The sequence below is a fragment of the Anomaloglossus baeobatrachus genome, chromosome 8 (assembly GCF_048569485.1).
Source record: "Anomaloglossus baeobatrachus isolate aAnoBae1 chromosome 8, aAnoBae1.hap1, whole genome shotgun sequence".
Taxonomy (NCBI): Eukaryota; Metazoa; Chordata; class Amphibia; order Anura; family Aromobatidae; genus Anomaloglossus; species Anomaloglossus baeobatrachus.
Genome location: NC_134360.1, coordinates 101,718,996 through 101,724,995, shown reverse-complemented (window position 1 = coordinate 101,724,995; position 6,000 = coordinate 101,718,996).

Below are 6,000 nucleotides of genomic sequence, written 5' to 3'. Positions count from 1 at the left end.
TCTCATCAGCGCTTTCAAATGTACCGGCATCTGTGATCTGTGATGCCGGTACATTTGAATGTGCGATCCTGAGCAGGGGGCCCGGTAGTGGCGCTGACACCACGGCAGCCGCCGCCAGGCCCCTCCCCCAGGTCACGGACCCCACAGCAGTGCAGGGGGAGGCTGTGGGCAGAGTACGGGGTGCGGGGGAATGTGTGGGAGGGCGCAGGGAAGGGGGGCGGGGCTCATCGCACTGTAGCCGCCCAGCAGGGAGGCGACATGCTGTTCCAGATTTGCATGTCAACATGGTCCTGCCCATGTTGACATGAAATGACCGGAAGCAGCAAAATCGCGGCAGGAGCGGTCACATGACCACTCTGAGCCGGGGGAGAGGGGCTGACAGCAGGGCAGGTAAGTGGTCTCTATCTACTTACCTGCCCCAATGTAGCCCAATAGGGTAATACAAAAAAAAAGTCAAAAGAAGCCGGATAACCCCTTTAAGGGATACAAGAAAATGGCCGCCCCCATGCAAGAACTCCTCGTGGGACAGACCAAGGGTGGCAGGCCCTCTGGAGCCCCTGTTGGCATGGGAAGAGAAGCATGAAGAGTCCTTCCGCCAGCTGAAGACGGCCCTGACCGGGGAAGAAATCCTGGCCTACCCCGACTATAATCTCCCATTCATGCTCTACACCAATGCCAGTAATGTAGGCTTGGGAGCCATCCTGTCCCAGGTCCAGAACGGAAGGGAAAAAGTGATCGCCTACGCCAGCAGAAAACTCCGGCCCACGGAGAGGAACCCTGAGATCTACAGATCCTTCAAGCTTGAGTTCCTAGCCCTGGTGTGGGCCATTACTGAGCGATTCCGCCATTACCTCGCAGCAGCTAAGTTCAACGCCTATACGGACAATAATCCGTTAACCCATCTGGACACGGCCAAGCTGGGCGCGTTAGAGCAGCGGTGGGTGGCCAGGCTGTCTAATTATGACTTCACGATCAAGTACCGAGCCGGCCGCAAGAACACCAACGCGGATGCGCTATCCCGGATGCCCCACCTATCGGATGAGGGACCGGAAGGCGATGATCTCGAGGAAATCAAGCTGCTCGCATTTCACCGGCCACCAGTCAAGCAGTTGCATGTCAAGCAGCAACAGGCGAGCCTGGACCCACTACCCAGTCAGGGATGGCAAGAACCCCAAGACCACGCGCCTGCCGTCCAAGTGGTCAAGACCATGATTGAACAAGGTTCTGCTAGAATGGACCCCTCTGCTCCCCCCGAAGCCCAATGGCTGTGGAAAGAACGAGCCCGGCTGCATCTGCACCAGGGAAAACTGTATCGGGAACTGATCAACCCGAAGACCCATGAGAAGGTTCGTCAGCTGGTGGTTCCTCAGGCTAGTGTGCCCACAGTTCTACGGGCTTACAATGACGGTGCCGGGCACTTTGGGTGGAAGAAGCTGGAGATGCTGTTGAGAGAGCGGTTCTATTGGAGTGGGATGCGGGAGTCTGTGGAGGCCTGGTGCCAAGAGTGTGGTCCCTGTGCACTGAGAAGAAGGTACGAGGCCAGCCAGAAGGCCCCTCTACGCCCAATCATCACTCATCAGCCGCTGGAGTTGGTCGCCGTGGACCACGTCAAACTCAACCCTAGCCGAAGTGGGTACACCTACGCCCTGACCATCGTAGACCACTACTCGAGATTCATGGTGATTGTCCCAGTCAAGGACCTGACCTGTCGTACCGCCGCTAGAGCATTCCAGGCCTATTTTTGCCGACCGCACGGGTACCCGGAGAGGGTGCTTACCGATCGGGGTCTGGCTTTTGAAGCGGAGGTGTTTCAAGAATTCTGCCAGTTGTACGGCTGCAAGAAGATTCGGACCACGCCTTACCATGCCCAGACTAATGGCATGTGTGAAAAGATGAACCATCTGGTCCTGGGTCTCCTCAAGATGTTACCGTTAGAAGAGCGGAACCTGTGGCCATAAAAGCTGCCTGACCTGGTCGATATGTACAATAACATCCCCTCCAGCTCTACCACATGTACACCAGCGTATTTGATGAGAGCTCGGCCAGGCCGGTTGCCGGTGGACCTAGAAATGGGCTTGGAAGCACCAGAGGCCCTCCCTTCAACAGCTGGATGGGACACTCGGCGGAGAGCACAGTACCGACAGGTCCAGGAGTACGTAGAAAGGAGTCGGAGTCGGGAACAGCAGGAACAGTACGTCAACAAGCGGGCTCCAGCTGGCCCCTTCAAACCTGTGAATGAGAAGGCCTACCAGATTAGTCGTGACCAGGAGAAGACTTCGGCCACGGTTTCCAGGGACCACCTGAAGAGGTGCCCATCTCCGTTGAAGGTGGCAGCTGAAGTTCCAGCCCCCAGACCAACCGGGGAGAAAGAAAAAGAGGTGATCCATACAGTGATGGGTGATTTCCCAGTGGACTGGCATACACAGAACGGCGCGGTGATTATTTCGGTAATAATGTTCCCACAACCCGTGGAGGAAAAGGAGACGTAAGTAACCGCCAGTGAACCAGTGCCCAGGGCTGCACCTGTACCCAGTCCCCCTGAGTCTCCGCCGGCCCCACACGGTAGACGGGAAGAGGAACTGACTGTCTCTTCCGTCCCCTTGCCCTCCACTGATAGCACTGGGCCCAGAAGGTCTACATGCCCCAACCTAGGCCAACCCCCACTTAGGTACAGGGAAACTACCATTTAGGGGTGTCATATGTTAAGTGTGTAAATATGTGAATGAATGACAAAAATCAACCGAAAAGATCATCTGATTAGCTACAGTGATTATCCCGGCCGTTGCCGGCAAGTTGTCCCCAGAGGGACTCTGTGTGTTTTTACCACCCACATGAGGAACTACTCATGAACATGGCCAAGAACTGGCAGGCCACTCACGAACTGGTGGGCTTGTAAATAGTTTTGTGGGATGGAAACCGTTGCCGCTTCCGGAGAGGCAAATTGGAGGAAGGGCCCCCAACAGTGGAGGCTGGGGCCCGGCCACCACCAGGACCGGTGGCCATCCTCCGGGGGTCAGGGGTCCCCCTGGACGTAGGGACCCCTGAAGTGACAGTCGGGTGCGAGTAACCGTACCCATTCCCGCTCGGGCAGCCTGAACCTGGACTGGGGTCAAGGGGTGCTGCCCACTTCTTAGGGGCAGCATCAGGGCTAGGTTGCTTGATTGGGAGAGCGGAAGACATCCGTCCGTCCATTATTATTAAAAGTGTTTTTTATATGTGCAACGTTCAAGTGACCTAACAAAAATGCTTATGTTTGAAATGTTTACATGTTATTTATGTTTTTACAGTTTTTGAAAAAAATAAAACCGGTGATGGACGGGCAGCACGCGGACGGTCTGCATTTCACCAAGGGGGAATGTGGCGCCCTGGACTAGCCAGGTCGTCACAGGTAACATACATACACCCCCACCCCCATTAGACAGTAACATTAGCCAAACACAAAATCCTTGTTGCCTCCCTCCAGGGTCTGATGTCCACACCGGGTGGGGCGGAGCCAAGCGGTTGGCCCCACCCTTTGAGGAGTTCACAGGCCTGGAGGCGGGAAAAGTGACAGTTCAGTTTTAGGAGTGGAGGAGTTGAGTTCAGGAGTTCAGTGGAGGAGGTTGAAGTGAAGAGTGTCTGCGTTTGTGGCCTAGGCACTGACAACAAGGTTGGCAGACGGTGGTGGCCGTCTGCAGGAGTGATGAATCGACGTGGAACCGTAGGACCGGGGTCGGGCGTTGGCCCGCCGGTACCTACCGGGGAGCGAAGTGAAGCCAGCACACACAGGCAGGGCCATCGGACCCCGACTAGGCTTGGAGTCGCCGTCAACAGTCAAATCCGAGTGTGACAGGAACCCCAGGGGTTTTCTAACAGCCAAAGACCCGATAGAAGGCAACCGCCCACACCGTGAGGGTATACAGCTACCGCCTAAGGCTAGAGACCCAAGGGCCAGCGCCCGAGGGGAAAGGGGCTCCTCCGGCATCCATACACCGGGGACCGGACTACCGTTGGGGATCCACCGTAGTCAAACAAGTACACAAAGGTGCAGGGAAAGACTGCCGCCATCACCTGTCCGGGGAGAGACACTGCAGCCGGCTGCGGGACCCGTCCATCCAGCCGTTTGGTTTACCGAGGACTTTGTGCATCTCTTACTGAGTGAGTACACCCGTGCCATCCGGCACAGCGCGAGGAGCGCTGCTCGAGTCCTTGGATCCGGCCCACCGCTCGAGCCACCGAGCAGCAGCAGCCGCAGCAGCGCCGAACCCGAGCGTTAGCGAGCGCAGCGGCGGCGTGATCCCTGCCCGCGACATATCATCTGCTCGGGAGAGAAAAACCGGGTGAGATCCATCCTTTTTATCACTCTTGTTTATGCACTGCACTTTATTTACTATTCTATTAAGGTCTATTGTTTTTAGACAGATAACATTAAAAGTTACATTTTAATCCTTGCTATATTTTATTGCTTATATCAGGATTTGGGCTGCACCTTATTGCCTCTAGGCAAGTTTGCTTTATTGTTACAATTGTTGATCTTCCCAATAAAAATTCAAAATCAAGACTGCTGATGGATTGTCCAGTTGCAAGGAATCTACAAATGAAAGGAAATGATATTAGTATGTGTATTACTTATTTTGAACATGTTTTTTTTTAATCAAAATGTGAATTATAATGTCTGGATACATACAGTTCTTTAAGTTTGTTGTATGCATGTAATAAACCAACACAAAGAAAATGCATTATTTTCCATATTGGAAACTTCACTTAATTCATGTTAAATAAACAAGTTTGATCAGATCTTGACTTTCTTTGATTTTTCTCTTGAAATGGCAGAAAGGTATGACTGATGAAACAAACCATGTCATTACACTGACATTATGATTTTTTTTTTTAAATGAAAGTTCCAAACAATAGGATTATGCATTTACATATGGGTCTATACTGAATGTTTGAAAATAAGTCCACATTATATACCAATTTTAACATGTATGAATAGGCAATATAACACATACCGTAAAGTCACTAACAAGCGTTCTTCTGGGGAGATGCTGAGACACATACAGGTGTCCTGATGTTGCAGATGGTGACACACAAGGCCCAGGATGGTATCAAAGGACGTTAAGGTTATACGGCAGTAGGCATGGAATTTCGATGGAAATTTTCTCATTTCACCATAAAGAGTGTGAAAATGTCCATGCGATTTCCGAAGCATAACTAGGGGATGGATCCACATCTTTTTTTCCAAAGTTGGGTTATATTCAAGCATATGTCGCCTAACACCAATTCTCCTAGATATCAACCATAGCAAATACATTGTTGCTTCATTTGAGAGAGACATTTTGGAGTCTGTATAATGAGTGAAAGGACCCAGATAAAATAAGTTTAAATAATGTCTAAACCAAAAAACCAATGATGGGAGGTAATTGACCAATTATACACACCAGTATCTCATGATGATGCATTAAGAACGTAATTTGAAATGGAAAACGGATCATTAAAAACGGAAGTCACACGGACACCACACGTACGTATTTGACACCAACACGGACATTAGACACGTACACACGGCAAGCATACGCCATGACACGGATGTCACACGTACCGGAGAAATGCCCATAAAAAACGGAACACGGACCCGAAAAATGGAACGTGAGACACGCACGTTTTTTGTGCGGAAGTGTGTTTCAGGCCTAACTGGATGCACCCTGACTGCTGTGCCCAGGCAGTACAGGGTTAAGCCTCCTATCCATGTCCGATTTTACACACCCTCTCCTTATGCGTTGTTTGCCCAATGGGATTGTTGAACTTTCTACTCACCTGTTCCTGGCATCGCTGTCCGTGGTTCTCTTCCTAATTCCGGTCTCTCCTCACTTTGTAAGAACCGGATGAAACTGACCCACCCTCCCTCCCTAATGTTCTGTGAATTTTGCAAGTCACAGCGGTATTTATCCAAAACAGGTATGATATTATGTAAGCTGAAGTGTGGTGGGAGTCCGGCCTGGCACAACGCTTCGTTTTGGA